The 21,797-nt window shown below is 44.3% G+C and overlaps 1 protein-coding gene across 6 annotated transcripts in view; it reads right to left on the reverse strand.

Annotated features, from left to right (window-relative positions):
* The window catches only part of MAF1 (MAF1 homolog, negative regulator of RNA polymerase III), a 113,645-nt gene extending 97,529 nt beyond the window's left edge, over positions 1 to 16,116 (reverse strand). For 2 of the 6 annotated variants that reach the window (XM_033933239.1, XM_033933240.1), the window contains exon 1: positions 15,901 to 16,106. The gene's annotated coding sequence lies outside the window, so the exon portion shown is untranslated. Of the gene's footprint in view, positions 1 to 15,398; positions 15,796 to 15,900 lie in introns of those variants that run through there. The other 4 variants (XM_033933247.1, XM_033933245.1, XM_033933246.1 and 1 more) reach the window with 4 other exon arrangements.
* Positions 16,117 to 21,797: the final 5,681 nt, after the last annotated feature.

Below are 21,797 nucleotides of genomic sequence, written 5' to 3' on the forward strand. Positions count from 1 at the left end.
TTAAGATCCCAAAGCACTGGAGGAGGTTTGAGAGGAAGATGAACATTGAAAAGGCCCTACATAAACCGGGAAACCATCGGATGAACGGAGAGCGGTTTCCCCTCAAGTGGCTGGTGAAAAGCAGCAATGGCACTGAGATGGACTCGAATAGAAGTCGATTTGAGACCAGTCCGAGACAAGTGCAACAGATAGTCCAGCATGGAAGACAAGGAGGCAGAATGCGGCTCCAGGTGCAGAGCCGAACACCAAGAGGAAAATCTGGTCCACTTCTGAGAATAACACTGTCGAGTGGACCACTTTCTGGACGCCTCAAAAACATCCTGAACAAATTGAGAGAACTGGAGAGAGGCCGTCAGGTGCTGACATACCAAGCTGTCAAATGCAGGGACTGCAAGTTGGGATGAACAAGAGATCCTTGACTCTGAGAAAGCAGAGAAGGAAAAACCGGAAGAAGAAGAGGCTCTCTGGCACTGAGTTGAAGAAGCAGGCAGAACCAGGGTTGTATTGGCCACCACAGAGCTATAAGAATCATGGTGGCATGAACAGACTTGAGCGTGACTAAGAGTCTTCAGAATCAGAGGAAATGGAGGGAAAGCATAGAGAAACAGATCCGTCTAGTCCAGGAGGAACACATCTGCCTCGAGTCGGTGTGGAGAATAAATTCTGGAGCAGAATCGGGGCAGCTTGTGGTTTAGGGGGGAAGCAAACACACTGAGCGAACACCTGACATAGAGTCAATGAACTAAGAGACCATTCGTGAGGTTGCAGAAGGTGACAGATTGTCCGCCAGGCAGTTCTGCTGGCCCTGAATGTAGAACACTCTGAGAAAGATGTTGTGATGGATTGCCCAATCCCAAATCCAAAGAGCTTCTTGGCAAAGAGACAGGGAACCAATACCCCCCTGTTTGTTGACATAACACATGGCCACCTGGTTGTCCATCCGCACAAGGACCACCTGGTCGTGAAGCAGATGAAGGAAAGCCTGGAGAGTGTTGAAGATTGCTCGAAGCTCCAACAGATTGATGCGACAGCGTCGCTCCTTGCTGGACCAAGGGCCTTGTGTCCAGAGGCCTTCGAGGTGGGGCTCCCAAGCATAGGCCGACAAGTCTGTTGTTAGGAACTTCTGCACAGGGAGTGCGTGAAACAGAAAACCTCTGGAAAGATTGGAACAGAGCATCCACCAGCTCAGAGATTGTTTCAAGGAAGGAGTCACTGCAATCTGGCAAGAGACCGGGTTGCGGTCCCGACGCCACTGCGAGGCCAGGGTCCACTGCAGAATGCGAAGTCTGGCAAAAGGCGTCACATGAACGGTGGAGGCTATGTGACCTAACAGGATCATCATGGTCTTGGCCGAGATGGTTGAAAGAAGAGAAATCCGGAAAACCCGATTGGAATGCAGCTCTCGAGGACCGGAGTTCCCTATCCCTGCCTTAGGAGGATGGGGGAGCTCCAACTCATTCCTAGGTGTACCGGGATTCAGACTGGAGGTCCAGTTGAAGAGCCTTACCCATGTCCGAGACAAACCTCGCAAAGGAGGAGGTCCGAGAGTAGGAAAGGACCTCGTGAGGTGAGGAAGACCTGGAACGGCAAGACACCGAAAAGGACGGGGACGCTTCCCTAGAATAGAGAGCAGGCATGTCCGAGTCTTGCGAAAAGGACAAAGAGGACGTCCTGCTCTGAAGTCCCGGGGAGGTAGAAGAGCGCCCATGCTGCATCCTACCAGGGGAAGAGCCCGGAGTACGAGGAATGGGAGAAGAGACCAACTTCCCTGATGGCTTTGAGGGAGGGGTCCTTGACCTCAAACCACCCCGACCCGGGGAGACCAACAGGGAGGAGTGCCTTCAAGAATGAGAGGTGCATCTCGACCGCACCGAAGCCTCAAAGTACCTTGTGGTCCGCGGGGCAGAGGACCTACCCCGGCAAGGCGAGCCCCTCGGCCGCTTCGAGGGCGGAAGCCTCAAAGAAGAAGTGGCTTCAGAGAGGTGCTTCCACCTAGGCGCACGGGCCGGAGACCCAAGCCTCGAAGCAGCAGGGGAAGACCCACTGGAAGAGAACCTGCAAGACTGCCATCGAGGGGCGTCGAGCGGGCGCTCAGGCTAGCCTGCCAAGGTCAAGGCAGGGGCAAGCTGGCTCAGAACTGAGGAAATCTGTGTTTTCAGGATGGCCTTCAGCATGTCATCGAACATCGGCACCGAGATTATTAGATCGGGCCTTACAGGTGCAGCAGTGCGCTTCAACAAGGGTGACCTTGACGAAGAGTATTCCTGTTGTGTGGAGGCACGCTTAGAAGGCGGTCTCGACGGGGCATGGCCCACCGCACCTCCCTGAGACCCCAGGTGAGGCTTCTTCGCTAGCGAACCTGAGGGAGGAAGAGGAGACTTACCTGAGGCCATAGGTTTTCGTCGGGACAGCCATGGAAGCCTTTGTGGAAGAGGGTGATTTCGACAAAGTCGAGGCCTTTGAGGCCAAGGCCCCCGTCGGGGCAGAGGTCGGAGTCGAAGCCGAGATTGCCCCGGCCGTAGGATCCATGGCTCCAAACAGTTCAAGGATCTGCACCCGTCTCCTACGAAGCACCCGCGGCTGGAGGGTAGCACAGCGCAGGCAGGATTCAGGCCGATGATCGGCTCCGAGGCACTCAATGCACCAACGGTGGGGGTCAGTAATAGAAATCACCCGACCGCACTGAGTGCACCTTTTGAAATCCAGTGATAGGCCGGGACATAGGGTCGGAGCATCCCACAGCCACGCGAGGCTCGTCAACCTAGTCAGACCAGCACCCCGGGTCAATGATGAACACGATAAAGTTGTTTGTTTGTTTTTTATATTGAAACACACTGCACAGCGACTCACCCGAAAACAAAACAAAACAAAAAATCGAAGCAAGCCACGGTGCAAGAGGCACTCCAATCTCACAGAGCAGAGGAACAGGGCTTCTGGCTCCACGGAAAATGAAGAACTGAGGCCAAGCTGAGAAGACACGTGCCCTGACTTGGGCGGGAAGGCACACGCGCATGCACAGTACACTCACAAACTTGAAGATCTTCAAGCAAGTTTGCTTGCGAGAGTGTCCAATCGGAGCTCCGTAGATGACATCACCCACATGTAGAGAATATGCTGCCTGCTTGTCCTGGGATAAACCAATTTTAAACCCAGACATACTAACTTACTTTTACCATATCCTCAGGCAACGAGTTCCAGAACTCGTGTTTGGCAGTAGAGGAAAATAGTAAATAGGATGCTAGGGATTGTTAGGATCGGCATGATAAATAAGACTAAAATTATTATAAAGCCTCTGTATCACTCCATGGTGGGACCTTACCTTGAGTACTGCGTTCAATTATGGACATCGTATCTCACAAAAGAAATTATAGACTTAGAAAAGATTGGAGAAACTGGGTCTCTTTTCCCTGAAGAAGAGGAGACTTACAGAGGATATGATAGAGACCTACAAGATCATGAAGGGCATAGAGAGAATAGAGAGGGACAGATTCTTCAAACTTTCAAAAAAATAAAAGAAGAAGAGGGCATTCGGAAAAGTTGAAAGGGGACAGTTTCAAAACAAATGCTAGGAAGTTCTTCTTTACCCAACGTGTGGTGGACACCTGGAATGTGCTTCCAGAGGACGTAATAGGGCAGAGTACGGTACTGGGGTTTAAGAAAGGATTGGACAATTTCCTGCTGGAAAAGGGGATAGAAGGGTATAGATAAAGGATTACTGCACAGGTCCTGGACCTGTTGGGCCGCCACGTGAGCGGGCTGCTGGGTGCAATGGACCTCAGGTCAGACCCAGCAGAGGCATTGCTTATATTCTTAAAAGGTTCAAAGAACAACCTATATTATAAAAGGGATGGAACTCTTCTCATTTGAGAAAAGGTTCACGAGATTGGGGCTTTTCAGTTGGAAAAGAGATAGCTAAAGGAAGATATGGTCGAGGTCCACAAAATCCTGAGTGGTGTAGAACTCATTCAAAAATTACAAAGATTAGGGGGTACTTAATGAAGTTGCATGAAAACAGCACCTCTAAAAGATATAGGAGGAAATATTTTTTCATTCAACAAATAGTTAAATTCTGGATGTGGTGACAGCGGTTAGCATAGATGGGTATACAAAAAAGTTTGAATAAGTTCCTGAAGGAAAAGTCCATAGGCTGCTATTGAGAAAGCCACTACTTGCTCTGGGATCGGTAGCATGGAATGTTGCCACACTTTGGGTTTCTGCTTGGTATTTGTGTCACTGTTGGAAAAGATGATACTAGGCAAGATGAACCACTGGTCTGACCCAGTATAGTATGGCTATTCTTATGTTCTTAAGTATTTATTGAGTGAAAAAATATTTTTCCTATTTGTTTTAAAAGTACAGTAGGGCCCCCGTATCCGCAGATTCCAAGACCTACCACATTTACGTGAAACAGCGAATAATAGCGCAATCCGCGAGAGATACTGCCACTGTTGGTGAAGATCTGAAGAGGTATGCTGGGGGGGCGCCTGGTGCTTGGGCCATGGTAAACCATGGATAACAAACAAAATCAGCGGATATGGGGGCCCTCCTGTATTACCATTAATTTAATGGAGCTTAAACATGATCTCAATCCACAAAATTCCAAACTCTCCCCAACAGATCAGGACTACAGAGTTTCTCCATGGAACTCACCATTAAAAAATTATTTTTTTTAATTGTCATGTCATCTAAGCAATAGCAACACATTGTAAAATACAAAACCTGAAAAACTCCTAACTCACCATACAAGTAGCAAACTGGCCATACAAAAGTAGCACTAATCACGATTCAAACAGAAAAATCATATTTATGAATAGGCAGCAGTACAAATATAACACTAGGCCCTGGAACACCAATACACCTAGTACTGGTAAAACAAAACAAGTGGGACTTCTATAGATCTCTAATCTAACAGAAACCAATACAAAAGAAAGCAGAAAAAAAAGTTATAACAACTAAACACTCTTCCACTTGTCATCAAACACAAAACAGGCACAACATACATGCCCAGAGAAGCAGAGCAACCAATAAAATGAAAAATGAGGAGAAAAAAGTGATCCCAACCTCCACCCTACAGACAGGCGACATGTATAGCAGGGTAAAAAACCTCCTCATATACAAATTAAGCCATAGCTCTATGCAATGCGAGTAAATCTACTGAAATTTCAAAAATTAACAAATACAGTGGAACCTTGGTTTACGAGCATAATACGTTCCAGAAGCATGCTCGTAAACCAAAATACTCATATATCAAAGCAAGTTTCCCCATAGGAACTAAGGGAAACTCGCTTGATTCGTTCCCACCCACCCCTATCCCCCTGGAGGCCAGCGGCGCTGCTCTACCCCCCCAAGAACCGGCATTGCTCCCTGCCTGCCCATGAAGACCCCCCTGCGTGATCCGCCATCCCCCCGCTCGTTTCCCTCCCGTGTGACCCACCATCCCCCCACTCGTGGCACCCCCTCCCCCGTGATTCGGCACCTCCCTGCTCGCGTCGCACCCCCCCGCCGCGATCCTGCATGCCCCAGGCACCCACCCGATCACATTCCTTACCCCCATTTGGCACCAGCACCAACGCACAGGACATGCCTGTGCCCGAAGATCTGCCTTCTTCTTCGCGCTGGGCCTTGAGCATCTGCGCATGCTCAAGGCCTTCGGGTTCCAGCGCGAAGAAGGCAGATCTTTGGTCACCGGCATGTCCTGTGCATTGGTGCCGGTGCCAAAAAGGGGTAAGGAATGTGATCAGGTGGATAGGTGGGTGCCTGGGGCATGCCGGATCGTGGCGGGGGGGGGGTGCGAGCAGGGGGGGTGCCGGATCGCGGGGGCGCTCGTTAATCGAGGCACGCTCAGTTTCTGAGGCGCCAATTTTGCGAATGTTTTGCTCGTCTTGCAAACACTCGCAAACCGGTGCACTCGTAAACCGAGGTACCACTGTAAAAGGCTTATCTGCATCAGAAAAGGTCTGTCACACGCATCCTTTTACTAAGGTGAGTTAGCCATTTTAGCGCATGCTAAACGCTAACGCGCCCATTATAAGTCTATGGACATGTTAGCGTTTAGCGCATGCTAAAACAGCTAACGCACCTTAGTAAAAGGACCCCTAAGTGAAGAGATCTAGAGAGGTTCCACTAAACTACATGCAAACAGACTATAACAGCTTGCTCATTCAAAAAACAGAGGTTTGCTTGCTCTTAAACCTTAGAGCACAAAAACTAGAAAGTATTCTTCATCGTGATTGCATGCGATGATCTTAAGGTGGCCTTAACAGGCTGAAAAGGTGACGGCAAAAGCTAGAAGGATGCTAGGGAGCCAGCAGTAAAAAGGAGGTATTGATGCCCCTGTATAAGACTTTGGTGAGACCTCATTTAGAATATTGTGTACAATTCTGGAGGCCGCACCTTTAAAAAGATATAAAAAGGATGGAGTCTGTTCAGAGGAAGGCTACTAAAATGGTGTGTGGTCTTCGTGATAAGGCGTATGGGGTCAGATTTAAAGATCTCAATCTGTATACTTTGGAGGAAAGGCGGCAGACGGGAGATATGATAGAGATGTTTAAATACCTATGTGGAGTAAATGCGCATGAGTTGAGTTTCTTTCATTTGAAAGGAAACTCTGCAATGAGAGGGCAGAGGATGAAATTAAGAGGTGATAGGCTCCGGAGTAATCTAAGGAAATACTTTTTTTTTTACAAAAGGGTGGTAGATGCATGGAACAGTGTCCCGGAAGAGGTGGTGGAGACAGAGACTGTCTGAATTCAAGAAATCATGGGACAGGCATGCAGGATTTCTTAAAGAGAGGAAAAGATAATGGTTACTGCGGATGGGCAGACTGGATGGGCCATTTGGCCTTAATCTGCCATTATGTTTCTATGAATTTCCAAATGTGGAGTTCCTCAAGGTTGCCTATCACCCATCTTATTTAATGTAGAGTTATCTTCGGGCAAAAAACATGTGGTGAGAAATGTTATTTATGCACTTTAACCCTTTATTTGGCATTGTTGGTCAAAAGCAACATGTGTCTATAGTTCTTTAAGGAGATCAGCTTCTCCAAATGCCTGTTACTTGGTACTGTTGCTCTCGTTCAACATCAAGTTACGTAAAGCAGCCATTTTCACCATCTGCCAATTAAAAGCTTAATGTTACTGACAGTGAACTCTGCATTTGATATTAATTCTAAGGCATAATTTTCTGTTTAGTTGAAAAATGGGCGATTGCACATAGGTTAAAACATGAATTAAGAAAAAACTAAACCCCTTTTTACTAAGCTGCAGTAGAGGTTTGTACCGCGACCTGGAGCACTAAATGCTCCAATGCTCACAGGAATTCTACAAGTATCAGAGTTGCTTTCTGGTGGATCCGTTTTAATAATGGATGTTTTCCTTTAGAAACAGATATGCAAATTACGAGTTGTCCTTGTCCGTAATTTATCATTTCTTTGCTTACAAAGAAAGTTGTTCTTTATTTACAGCTATTTAGAAGGATTAGGCACTATTCAGTTTAAATTGTGCAAACTCTCATATTAAGCCAGTTGGATTACTGCAACTCTTGCATTTCATGTCAGGTGAATGTACTTTTAAAGAAGCATGAAAAAGCAATTATGTTGATTACTACTCTGGTAACTTTGATAGAATAACTCCAATGTTAAAGCTCATTGGCAACCTGACCAGGCTAGAAGATTTTAAAGCCCATGCTATGGTTTAAGATTTTATACGGTAAGCCAGCTCGATACACGCTTTTTTCATCGATAATTTTTTCAATCTACAACTGTATTTCAAGGTTGAGAGATTTACTGAGTCTAGAATTTGTCATTTAACAGTTATATTTTGGAAATTTCTGAAGCCATTAAATTGTAACTTTTTATTTTATTGTACAGGGAGGTTATTTTGTAACATCCTGGGTCTCTTTTTATGTAATCCGTGTTGAATTTGCAAGGTATTCACAGGGTACAAGCCCTGTATTAGATAACTACCTAAGAGCCAGTTCTGTGCTCAATACTGAACAAGCCCCTTTTTACTGGGTCCACGGATGGGTAATCTATATTGTGTCTAGCAACCCAACCACTTAGAAATGCTGTGCATATACAGAGATAGACCCTCACTAAATACAGATCACAAATTAGAAATATGAAGACAAAAGTAACTGGGAAGCGAGATAAAACTAAACTAAACCTTAAGTTTGTATACCGCATCATCTCCACAGAAGTAGAGCTCGGCACGGTTTACAAGAATTTATATAGAAAGGAACTACAATGAAAAGTAGAAGGACTTAGAAAAAGAAGTTTAAAGGGACTTAGTATATCGATGAGGGAGGGGTCATTGCATTTTAGAGAAAAGTCAAGTTTTCAAATGTTTTTGGAAGAGTTGGAGGGAGGTCAAGCTCCGAAGCGGGGTAGTAAAGCTGTTCCAGAGTTCGGTGATCCTGAAGAAGAGGGAAGTCCCTAATTTTCCTGCATGGGATATGCCTTTTAAAGAGGGGAAGGATAGTTTGAATTTTTGAGTGAATCTGGTGGTGTTGGGATTAGAGGAGTTCCAAGATAGTGGAAAAAGGGGAGGCAGAATACCGTGTAGAGACTTGAAGGTTAGGCAGGCGCATTTGTAGTGAACCCTAAGGATTACTGGGAGCCAGTGAAGCTTAGACGTGGTCAAATTTGCTTTTTGCGAAGATTAGTTTAGCCGTAGTGTTCTGAATCTGCTGGAGTCTATGAAGGCTTTTCTTTGTTAGGCTTAAGTAGATGGAGTTACAGTAATCCAGTCTGGAAAGAATGATGGATTGTACGAGGACAGCAAAGTATTGATGATGGAAGCAGGATCTCACTTTCCTTAACACGTGAAGATTGAAAAAGCATTTTTTTTACTAAGGAATTAAGATGGTCGTTGAAGGACAGTGTGGAATCAGTGATGATGCCCAGAACTTTGCATGAGTGCTCAAGCTGCAATGTGGTGCCAGAGGATAATGGGATGAGGGTGGGTAGCTGATCTAATTTTGGGCCAAGCCAAAGTAGTTTTGTTTTGGTCTCGTTTAATTTCATTTGTATGGTGAGGGCCCAGGATTGGAGGTTCGATATACATGAAGAGATGTTCTCAGAGACATTGGTAAGGTTAGAGTCGGTCTCGAGGAGGACAAGGATGTCATCAGCGTAAGTGTAAAGTGTTTCCAAGGACAGTTGGAGGAGTTTCAGGGAGGACATATAAACATTGAAAAGAATCGGGGATAGAGGTGAGCCCTGAGGAACTCCACAAATCGGTTCCACGGGAGGGATGAGGAGCCATTCATGTTAATGAAGTAGGAGCGGGAACGTAAGAATTTTGAGAACCAATCTAAGACTGTTGAGTTTATGCCAATTTCAGAAAGTTGGAGATTTAGTATATCATGGTGGACAATGTCAAAAGCTGCAGAAAGGTCGAATTGAAGAAGAACAGCAAACTTATTGCAAGAGTGAAGTTGCTGGACCTTTGAGATTAATGAGGCCAATAGGGATTCGGCGCTGAAGTTGGGTCTGAAGCCATGTTGGTAGGGTAGGAGAATGAAGAATCTCTCAAGATAGGATGAAAGTTGGGTAGATATGATGGACTCCAGCAACTTGGTCAGGAGAAGAATATTTGCTATTGAGCAATAGCTGGATGGTATGGAGGGGTCTAGATCAGCTTTTTTCAGTAGTGGGGACAGGGCAATGTGTCCTATTTCTGCAGAGAATAGGCCTGAAAGTAAGGCAGAGTTTATAAGTTTGGCGAGAGATGAGATGGCTTGTGTGGGAATTTTCTCGTATAGGTAGGAGGGGAAAGGGTCCAAGGTACAGTTGCAGGATTTCAACTTGAGGCAGAGTTTGGCGACCTGGGAATCAGATACGAACTCAAAGGCGGTCCAGGATCTGTCGACTGGAATATGATTGGCGACGGTTAGAGTAGGGTTGGAGTCGGTGGACACCAGAGAGTTGTAAGAGGGTGCTGGTGGGAACGAGCATCGTAAGGTAGTGATTTTCTCATTGAAGAATTTTGCTAGATTGTCTACAGATGGAGAGGAGGGGAGTGTGGTGGCGTCATGTTTAGAGGATATGGAGCGCCAGATGTTGAACAATGTATTACTTTGGTTGTTGGACCTGGAGATTTTGTTACCGTAGTAGTTCTTCCTTGCTTTTTTTAGTTCAGTATTGTAGAACTTAATATTAACCATCCAGGACTGTCTGTCTGTGGGGGATTTAGATTTTTTCCATTTGCGTTCCAGTATTTGACATTTCTGCTTCAGTTCTCTGTGGTATGGAAGGTACCAAGGGGCCTTGCAGGAGTAGGAGACAGTTTTAGTGGATAGTGGTGCGAGGGAGTGGTAGGTGGTCTCAGAGAGGGTGATCCAGGTGTGCCAATTGGATTCAGGGTTTGGAGGGTTAGGAATGGCGGGAATTAGGTTGAGGAAATTGGTCCAGAACAGTTCGCTAGCAATTTTTTTCCGGAAGGTAATGGAGTTCGAGGAACGAGGTGGGGACCCAAGGTGAGACATGAAAATGGGGAGGCAAAAAGCCCATAGGAAGTGGTCGGACCAAGGGACATGATCCCAACGAGGGTTATCGACCAAAGTTTTGTAATCGGTGAGATCGAGGAAACTGATGATGTCTAGTGTGTTCCCCTTTTCATGGGTTGGAGAGAGTGCCGGGAGGGGGGAGGGGGGGAGCCTAAAGAAGTGAGGAAGTTATTGAAATCAATTGCATCCTTGTTGGTGGTTTCGTTTAGGTGGAGATTAATATCACTAATGGTGGAGGTAGATGGGGGAGTCGGGAGAGCTCCCCCATTTGGGGGGGAAAAAACATCCGGGCACCCAGAGAGTCCTCAAAAAAACGGAAATGCCTTTTTTCTTATACGGAACAAAATGCAAAAACCATTTGCAATGTATATTTCCCAAAACTAGTCCAGTTACTAAATTGAAGAGAAACCCATTTTTTCTAAATTTATTGTCCAAGCATTTTATTTCTGCAGGCATGTTGGTCCCAGTTTTTCTCTTCTGCTTTCCTGTCTCTCTCTTTTTCAGTCACTGCAGTCCATTTGTTTTTTTCTGTTCCTCCCTCAAATCCAGTCCACTGAATTTTCACCCTCCAAGTCTCTTCCTCCTGGTGTTTTTTTACTTTGCAAGTGCCATCTGTCTCTTTCTCCCCTTTCCAGCGTTTTACTGCTTCCCCACTCTGCTATTCCTTTATATCATGCTATGGTTACCAGACGTCCGTGAAAACTCAAGACATGTCCTCTTTTTTGAGGACTCTCTGGGTGCCCGGATGTTTTTTCCCCCCCAAATGGGGGAGCTCCCCTGACTCCCCCACCTACCTCCACCCTGGGCCCGGCCGCTGTAACTGAATTTTCGGACAGCTGGCGGTAGTAACGAGGCGAGCCTGGTACCACTGGCCTGTCTCAGAAGCCACTTCTCTGCAAGTCCTGCCAATGTGGGGATGTTGCTGCAGAGGCAGCTTCTGGGGCAGTGATGGCAGGCTGACCTTATTGTTGCTGCTTGAAGATTCAATTACAGCTGCTGGGCCCGGGGTGGAAGTAGGTGGAGGGGTGGAAGTAGGTGGAGCAGTGCTGGAGGAGGGAGAGAGGGGGGGGCTAGAGAAACATGGAGAGTGCTAGAGAAAAGTGCATGGAGTTGGGTAGTGCTTGATGTGAGAGGAGGGACAAGAGGGGTTGAAAGGAGAGAAAGAAAGATCAGACAAGAGAAGGGTGATGGAAAGAGAGAGACAGATAGAGAAGCAGCTGTGGGGGAGGAAGGGGGGATGGAGATACAGCATGAAGAGAGGGAGGGGGCTGGAGAAACATGGAGAATGTGTTGGAGAAAAGTGAATTGAGTTGGGTAGTGCTTGATGTGAGAGGAGGGACAAGAGGGGTTGAAAGGAGAGAAAGAAAGATCAGACAAGAGAAGGGTGATGGAAAGAGAGAGACAGATAGAGAAGCAGCTGTGGGGGAGGAAGGGGGGATGGAGATACAGCATGAAGAGAGGGAGGGGGCTGGAGAAACATGGAGAGTGTGTTGGAGAAAAGTGAATTGAGTTGGGTAGTGCTTGATGTGAGAGGAGAGACAGAGGGGTTGGAAGGAGAGAAAGAAAGATCAGACAAGAGAAGGGTGATGGAAGGAGAGAGACAGAGAAGCAGCTGTGGGGAGGAAGGGGGGATGGAGATACAGCATGAAGAGGGAGGGGCTGGAGAAACATGGGGAATTGGGTAGTGCTTGATGTGAGAGGAGGAGGGGTTGGGAGGAGAGAGAGATAGAGAAGCGAAAATTAAGATGGTGGTGGCGTATTAGCCATCGAGAGCTGGAGATCATCTTACCTTGCATATCTTTTGGTCGTGCTCTTACAACCACTGAAGTTACAATCTCTCTTCAGGGAGATTAACAAGAATGCCCCATAGAAAACGCAAGGGGTTTGTCCAAGTGGAGCCTTCTACATTCAGGCAGGCTTCGATGGACCAGTTCGTAACGAGCTCACCGGCCTTAGCGAGGGGGGGAATATCCCTGCGGCTGCTCCGGTGGAAAGAGCCAGCGGAGCCTTAGGGCTGGAAACATCATTGTCCCCTCCAAAAGCCCGTTCATCGCCTAATCCGGCTCAGGAGAGCGTGATTGGTATGAATGCTGAGGACCCGAATGATCCGACGTAAGCTGAAAGAGGACCCCGCACCAACATTGAGAGGAGTGGAGGGAACCGACTCCTCACTGGCAACACTGCCTAATATCTGGAGAGTACTTCAAAAGTTAGAAGTTGCAGCAACCAAATCTGCCAGCGATATCTCTAAAATTGTGAGTAAACTGGATGAATTGTCTGAATCAGTTCAAAATAATAAAACTGAAACGGACTGTAAACTGGCTCAAATGTCTACAGAAATTGCCTCTTTACAAAATATTTCTGCTACAGTTGTCAAGGATAGAGTTCTTCTACAAAGGAAAATTGAGCAGCTGGAGAATTTTAACCAGAGGCTTAATTTATGTGTTTTTAATTTTCCAAAGTTAGCTTTATCTTCACCATTAGATTTGTTTAAGAAATATTTGTCAGAAAATTTGAAATTTTCCACTGAAATGATACCTCCTATAAATAGAATTTACTATTTGCCTAAAAGTAGAATTGATAAGTCTGAAAACCAACAAGAAATTCAGGGTCACAGAAAGACTATAGCAAAGTCAGACACTAAAATGTCCAACCTGAAGTTTTGTTTAACACTATCACATACATTATGCTTTTAAAGGTTATTGCAAGGATGCATGTGTTTCAGACAGTCTCTTTTCCCTGGAGAAGAGGAGACTTAGAGGGGATATGATAGAGACTTACAAGATCATGAAGGGCAAAGAGAGAGTAGAGAGGGACAGATCCTTCAAACTTTCAAAAATAAAAGAACAAGAGGGCATTCGGAAAAGTTGAAAGGGGACAGATTCAAAACGAATTCTAGGAAGTTCTCTTTATCCAACGTATGGTGGACACCTGGAATGCGCTTCCAAAATACGGTGCTGGGGTTTAAGAAAGGATTGGACAATTTCCTGCTGGAAAAGGGGATAGAGGGGTATAGATAGAGGATTACTGCACAGGTCCTGAACCTGTTTGGGCCGCCGCGTGAGTGGACTGCTGGGCGCGATGGACCTCGGGTCTGACCCAGTGGAGGCATTGCTTATGTTCTTTAAATAGCCCAGCAAATGGATTTCAATAATTTAACAGACATATTAGAGAATTCATAGGAGATTGAACATCGTGGAACTTTGGTTATAAGTCTTTTACAGGACTTAAACTTAATTATGAAGGCTTTTTTTTTTATCTTCTCAAAGTTTGTTTATGGGTCAAAAAATATGGATTTTTCCTGATGTTATAAAGGTGACTGAAGACCGTAGAAAACTATTCTTAGCAATGCGGGAAGAAACAGTAAAAATGGGGGCAAATTTCTTATTAAATTATCCCTGTAAGTGTCAAATAAAATATGCTGGAATTAAATATGTATTCTTTGTACCAGAACAACTTCGACACTTTTTGGATACAAAAAAGTAATGAATGTATGAACTGTGGCTTTAAAGAAAATAGGCTGGATTAATTCACATTAAGCCATTTCCTAATATTTAGTACTAGCTGATGCCCCGGCGTTGCACAGGTATTTAATTATAGCAATAACACTGTAAATGGATTCAAATAAAGATACTTTATAGTGGTGAATGAAATTATTTTTTAACAGCTTTATAAAAAGTACAATATTCAAATTATAATGTGAAATATTTGACAAAATGAATACAATACAACTAACACAAAACTTGGGGAAATCCACTGCTTATTCCTAGGATAAGCAGCATGAAATCTGTTTTACTACTTGGGATCTAGCTAGGTATTTGGGACCTGGATTGGCCATTGTTGGAAAAAGGATGTTGAGCTTGATGGACCTTTGGTCTGTCCCAGCATGGCAACATTTTTAGTTTCACCTCCAGGAGCAAGAACATATAAATTCTTGGGTGAACCCACCCTTGAGCAAGCAACATAGAGTTGTCCATGGGAAAAACAGGGGGATCTTAAATCCACTCCACAGTATGTAATAGTCTGTCCCTGTGATTTGTTGATTGTGATAGAGAATGCAAGTCTCACTGGAATTTGCAATCTCTTAAACTGAAAAGGAAGATCTGTTGGAATAAGTGGCATCCAAAAGTTTCAGTATTGATTTAAACAACTCAATATGTGGAAACTCAGGTTGAAAAGAAACTCCATGCAGTTTTTTCCCGGTTCAGAATGGAACCTGTGTTCCTAGTTCAGCATATGTGAGTACTCATGTAATGTAATAACATTATGAACTGGGGTGCATGAAGGAAACAGTTACAAACACAGTTAGAACATACAAACTCTATATGTATGGTGTCCGTGGTAGAATAGAAACGATGTCCTTAGTGGTTATAGTGTCATAGAAAGTGTTTTATAGTTGGAATTACTGTGAGAATGGCAGCTTTTTACATTTTTTCCATTGACATGAATGGGTGAAATCTGATGTTCTGTTTGTAGCTCCGCCCACGTGTGCAGGTGGGCCGTGAAACCCCCAGAATATATCATCCCAGGTAGTGAGGGATCTGCATACCAAGTTTCGTTCAAATCGGTCAAGCCGTTTTTGCGTGATCGCGGCACATACACACACATACCTCCGATTTTATATATATAGATTTATTTATTTTGAAATGAAATTGGATCTCCCTATCTTACTGTCTTGTTTCTCATCTAGGTATTATTGAGGTCTAACAAAGAGTATTGCAATATTTGAACCTCACACAATTTAGTTTTTTTAAAATTTTGTGTTCAAATGCATGTAATTAATGTTTAAATGTTTTTCTTTGTAAACTTATATATCCATGCTTTGAAGATTTATTAAGCTCTGTTTTGCTGTTTCTTGTAAAAGATTGAAAAATTAATAAAATATAAATTACCTGTTTTGGATAAATATAAAAGCCGTCTTTTATTGCTCACGACAGGAATAGCCATCCAAATGATCACGAAAAACTGGAAATGTCTTGACAGACTTAATGACACATTCTGGTGGGCAAGTGTATGTAATACAGCTAAATGACAAAGAATGCAGCCCAATGGTGGATCTTTTCTTTTTTAGATTTCCTTGCACATCCAGGGTGGGGGGATTTTTATTTGAATTTTAAAAATTATTTAATTATAATGGGTGGGGAAAATGATTGAGAACGGTGCATTTTATGTAATTTTTTATGTTCTATTACTTGTAATGCGCTGTCAAAGATTGAAAATTAATAAAGATTTACAAAAAAAATAAATAGAAATGAAAGCGAGAGAGAGAGAGATGGAGAAGCCGCACTAAAGGGGTGGGGGCGGGGTCCTCGTTTGGCCTTGGTGGAGGAGCCGCCGTCGCGCCCTTTCCTTCGCGTGTCCCCAGGGCGGCCTCCCTTCCCTCCCCCAGGCTACCTGGTGCTGAGCGCCGCTTTCCGGAGGCGGCGGCTTCGGGGCGGCCTCAAAGGCCCGCCGACTGCGAGGCTTCCTGCGACCGACGCGCCCGCCGGAAACGGGAAGTTACGTCGGGGGTGGCTCGAGCCCGCCGCCGAGCTTTGTCCCTCCTCGCGAGGCGGGGTGACGCTGGCCAACGGCCGCGGGGAGCGCGAGGGCGCACGTGCCCTCTCGGGTTCTCCTCGAAGGGGAGGGGACGGGCGCGGGAAAGGGCTGAGGGAGGGAAGGAAGGCAGCGAGAGAAGCACTTGCGGCAAATCACCCCCAATTCAAATGAGAAACATAAGGAGACGTCAGCCCAGGCCCAACATCCCAAGGAATAGCAAGGTTCTAGAATCCCCGGAGTGGCAACATTCCATACCACCCATCCAGAGCAAGCAGTGGCTTCCCCCAAGTTTTTCTCAATAACAAGACTATGGACTTTTCCTCCAGGAACTTGTCCAAACCTTTCTTAAAAACCACTCATTTCTACAGCACAGGACAATCGCAAAGAAAACAGACCCTACAATCTCAGGGCACTCTAAACCAACTGGCCACAGTTCAAGGCATCCAGATGACATCATGCACGTGCACAAAGGCCCTCCAGACCAGAGGGACAGAGAAGGAGAGGCATTGGTGCCAGCTGATTGCCTACAGGGCATGCCTCTCACCACAGGAGGCATGTCAAGCAGCTGGCGCTGGCACCTCTCCTCCCAAATATACCGCAGCACTTCTGAAATCAAAGGACGCACACAGTTTGCAATACACTGATCTAAACAGACAAGACAAACAGGATGTCATGGATACAGCTAAGGGGACGGTTAACAGCCACACTGCAGTGGCGTAGCAAGGGTGGCAACGCCCCACCCCCTTCACCACCCTGGCCCTTCCCTTCCCCCATACCGTTTTCATGTTCCAGGCGCCAGCAACATCACAAACTTGCTCACATGTCAGCTATTCCTCTGCCATCACTTCCAGAAGTGACATCAGAGAGAAGCGACACCAACTTGGACAGCAAGTTCATAATGCTGCTCACGCATGGAAAATTAAACATGTAAAGGGAGAGGGGCACTTGGCAGGGGGGTCAGAAAGAAGTGGAGAGAAGGATGGGTGCCTACACCCCTTACAAAGGCCGCACCTACCCCCCTTACTAATAATCATAACAACTTGATTCTTTTATCCCGCCATAACCAAAAGTTCTAGGCGGTTTACACTAAAAAGAGCTGGACAATCAGTAAAATACAATAATACAGTAAAAAATACAAATGTTTGTAAAATACAATTTCAATAATAAAACTCTCATTACATAATAAACTTATCGAACAAAGTGGTCTTAATTAATTTCCGAAAACTGCATAGGATAACATAGCTTGCTGAATACATTTACCTAACCAAGATTGTTGCTAGGGTCCTATTGAAGAAGGTCTTATATCTACATCCATTAATTTTTGGATAAGCAAATAAATAGAAGTTTCTAGTTTCTCTTGATGGTCTATGCAACACAAAATGAGGAGAAAGGTAAGCTGGAGACAATCCCGATATCAGCTTAAAGCAGATACAGGAAAATTTGAATAATACTCTTGCCTTCAAAGGCAGCCAATGAAGTAAACGATAATATGGACTAATATGGTCATTCTTTTTAAAACAAAAAATTAATCCTTAATTTCCTTAGAATTTTTTTGGGTGCTCCTAAATAGATGATGGTACAATAGTCTAAAATAGATAAAACTAATCCTGCACCAATAGTCTGAACGATAAAGGATCAAAATATTTTTTTATGGTTCTTAATTTCCACAATGTAAAAAAGCATTTTTGTAGCACTAAGTTCGTGTGTTAAATGTCGGTCTAGTGTGACTCCTACTCTGGAACATCACATAATACTCAAAAAGCAACGACTGTGGGAACTTACCACATCAGCCAATTTTAGTAGTGAGACTGCAAGGGGCAGGAGCATAGGAGGATCACTCTTGCCCTGGTTCACCACTGCTGCACTAGCAGGGCTTATGGTAGACCCAGGGACAGGCCTGCGATAGGTCTGAGAGGGGGAAGTCTCAAATATAAACCGATACCCCCCATTTTTTGGCACAAAAATCTAGGTTTATATTTGAGTATATACAGTAATAAGATCACAATTCATTGAAAGACTGAATAAATATTTAATTAATTAAAAACATGTAGAGCCTCTTTTACAAAGCTGCAGTAGCAATTCTCACATGGCAAATGCAGCAAAACCCATACAAGCAGCCCATAATATCTTAAAGAATATACGCATCTAAACTATTAGAAACTAAAACATTTCTAGTGCAACAGACACATTATTCCTGAACCTGTGGGTATTCAATCTATTCCCATGAGAATTCTTGTACAGATCCTCATTAGCATTCTTTTCCTCCACCTCCCCTATCTCTGAGCTGTCCTCTAATTCCTAAGTTGTCTATAAGCGAGATGTTTATTTTTCCATTAAATTCCATGAAATCCCTTAAACAAAATTTATTTTTTCACCAGTTGATTATTTATTTATCCTAATCTTCCAGTATCGATAGACTTGAATTCAGTGATTACGCCTGGTAAAACAGAAGTATTTGATTGTTCATTTCGTGGACATCTTCATTTTTAGCAGCAAGAATGGCCCTGTGTATGGGCCTGAACTTGGACTTAAACAACATTGGGAGTGTCAGCATTAATCTCAGCGAGCCCGTAAACTATGGGTTAGACACCAATATCTGTCGTTTTTGATAATTTTTACATGTCACTCCCTTTCCACCCCCACAGTATTTTTTCCCAAATAGTAAGTCATATGTATGCCAAGTTTGGTTGAAATCTGTCCATGCGTTTCAGAGTTATGCTGGAACATACATAGAAGATAGATTAAATGATTATATTTTGCTTATCATTAGCAAGGCTTTTCAATGTTGCGGAGGATTCAAGTTGTGGGACATCTCTGGCTGCGGGAGAGCACATCCACTTGGACAGCCTGGAGCTCAGGGACAGGTTCCTGGGTATATGAGTTCATCTGTATCTGAACAATTGGCTAAGAGCCCAGTTCGAATATGAAGGCAGAATAGCTGTGCAAAGAGTGATTTAGCTATTGCAGAGGCTGGGCTAGGTAGGCAATTTCTGGAAAAGCCACTTGGAACCAATGCAGATCTGTCTAGGACAAGTCAAGGGAGAACAAGATGTTCCTCCTGGAAGCTCGCAAAGAGAATCTCCTGGGTCAGACAAGGAAATTTAAGAGCGAGACAGCTCCAATGGCCTGTCATTGCTTGCGGGTGCTGGGATCAATGGTAGTGACAATGGACGAGATTCCGTGGTCAAGGGCGCACTTGCGTCTGCAGCAGAAGGTGCTCCTCTTCCGATTATATCCACAAAGAGATGTGCTGCAGCAATGACTACCTTGGATGGCGGAAAAGCAGATTGGCCTGGTGGTTGGAGCCTCAGTCTCTAGCCAGAGGAGTTCCCCTTTGCATCTCTGCTTGGGTGATCCAGATGACGGAATGCAAGCCTATATGGCTGGGGTGCACACTGAGATGGACATCCAAGTTCCTCTTGAGAGGCTCCTGAGAAAATTAAAGAGTCATGGGATAGGTGGCAAACTTCAGTTGTGGATTAGGAATCAATTATCGGATAGAAAACAGAGGGTAGGGATAAATGGTCATTTTTCTCAATGGAGAGTAAATAATGGAGTGCTGCAGGGATCTGTACTGGAACTGGTGCTATTTAATTTATTTATAAATGATCTGGAAATTGGAATGACGAGTGAGGTGATTCAATTTGCAGATGACACTAAACTGTTCAAAGGGTTAAAACGCATGCAAATTGTGAAAAATTGCAAGCAGACCTTAGGAAACTGGAAGACTGGGGGTCCATGTAGCAGATGAAATTTAATGTGGACAAATGCAAAGTGATGCACATTGGGAAGAATAACCCAAATCATAGTTACTGAATGCTAGGGACCACCTTGGGGGTTAGCGCCCAAGAAAAGGATCTGGGTGTCATTGTAGACAATACGATGAAACCTTCTGCTCAATGTGTAGCGGCGGCCAAAAAAGCAAACAAGATGCTAGGAATTACAGTATTTTTTTTTTAAAAAAGGGATGGTTGACAGGACCAAGAATGTTATAATGTCTCTATATCGCTCCATGGTGCAATCTTACCTGAAGTACTGCGTTCAAGTCTGGTCTTCTTATCTTAAGAAAGATATAGTGGCAATAGAAAAAGTTCAAAGAAGAATGGCCAAAATAATAAAGGTGATGGAATTCCTGTCGTATGAGGAAAAACTGAAAAAATTAGGACTCTTCATCTTGGAAAAGAGACAGCTGAGGAGAGATACAATTGAAATCTACAAAATCCTGAGTGGAGTAGAACAGGTACAAGTGGATCGCTTTTTCACTTCGTCAAAAACTACAAAGACTAGGGGATACTTGAAGTTTCAGGGAAATACTTTTTAAAACCAATAGAGGGAAATATTTTTTCACTCAAGAGAATAGTTGCTCTGGAACACATTGCCAGAGGTTGTGATAAGAGCGGATAGCGTAGCTGGTTTTAAGAACGGTTTGGACAACTTCCTGGAGGAAAAGCCCATAGTCTGTTATTGAGAGAGATATGGGGGAAGCCACTGCTTACCCTGGACCAGTAGCATGGAATGTTGCTACACTTTGGGTTTTAGCCAGGTACTAGTAACCTGGATTGGCCACTGTGAGAACGGGCTACTGGGTTTAATAGACCATTGGTCTGACACAAAAGGCTGTTCTTATGTTCTTAGAAGTAGTTGATCAAATGCTTGGAAATTTGAACCATCCGCCTGGCACTTCAGGTGTTCGGGAGTGCTCTGTATAGGTCATTATTGAGATGGCTTGGGGAAATCCACTGCTTATTCCTAGGATAAGCAGCATAAAATCTGTTTTACTACTTGGGATCTAGCTAGGTATTTGGGACCTGGATTGGCCATTGTTGGAAAAAGGATGTTGGGCTTGATGGACCTTTGGTCTGTCCCAGTATGGAAATTCTTAGGTTCTTAATGTCCGCACACATAGTAACATCTAATCTAATCTGTAATTACATTTGCATGATTAAATTAAAAATTTTTTTTTTTTGAATTATTATTTCTGGGCTATAAACCTTAGAAGTTCACCTGATACTGTCCTTAGGTTCCAACAATTGGAGCTTGCACCAGCCTATCCAAACCATCTCATTTACAGGATTCAGACATTGAAAGTTTGCCCATTCATTTTCTTTTTTTTTTTTCCCATTCTTTATTGATTTTTCAAACTACAAATGTTCTAATTAGAGATCCTCTGTGTTCATTCCACGCTTTTTAAAAATTCTGTCACTGTTTTCCTCTCTATCACCTCCCTTGGAAGGGCATTCCAGGCATCCACCACCCTCTCCATGAAAAATAATTTCCTAACATTACTCTTAAGTCTACCACGCTTCAACCTCAATTTATGTCCTCTAGTTTTACCAATTTCCCTTCTCTGGAAAATATTTGGTCTTATATTAATACCTTTCAAATATTTAAATGTCTCTATCATATTATCCCTGTCCTTCCTTTCCTCCAGAGTATACAAGTTGAGGTCATAAGAACATAAGAATTGCCACTGCTGGGTCAGACCAATGGTCCATCCTGCCCAACAGTACGCTCACGCGGCGGCCCCAAGGTCAAGACCAGTGCTCCAAATGAATCCAGTCTCACCAGTTTAGCATGAACTTGTCCAACTTTGTCTTGAAACCCTGGAGGGTGTTTTCCCTATAACAGACTGGAGGAGTGTTCCAGTTTTCTACCACTCTCGGGGTGAAGAAGAATTTCCTTACGTTTGTACAGAATCTATCCTCGTTCAACTTTAGAGAGTGTCCTCTCATTCTCCCTACCTTGGAAAGGGT

Source organism: Geotrypetes seraphini, chromosome 2, assembly GCF_902459505.1.
Source record: "Geotrypetes seraphini chromosome 2, aGeoSer1.1, whole genome shotgun sequence".
Classification (NCBI taxonomy): Eukaryota; Metazoa; Chordata; class Amphibia; order Gymnophiona; family Dermophiidae; genus Geotrypetes; species Geotrypetes seraphini.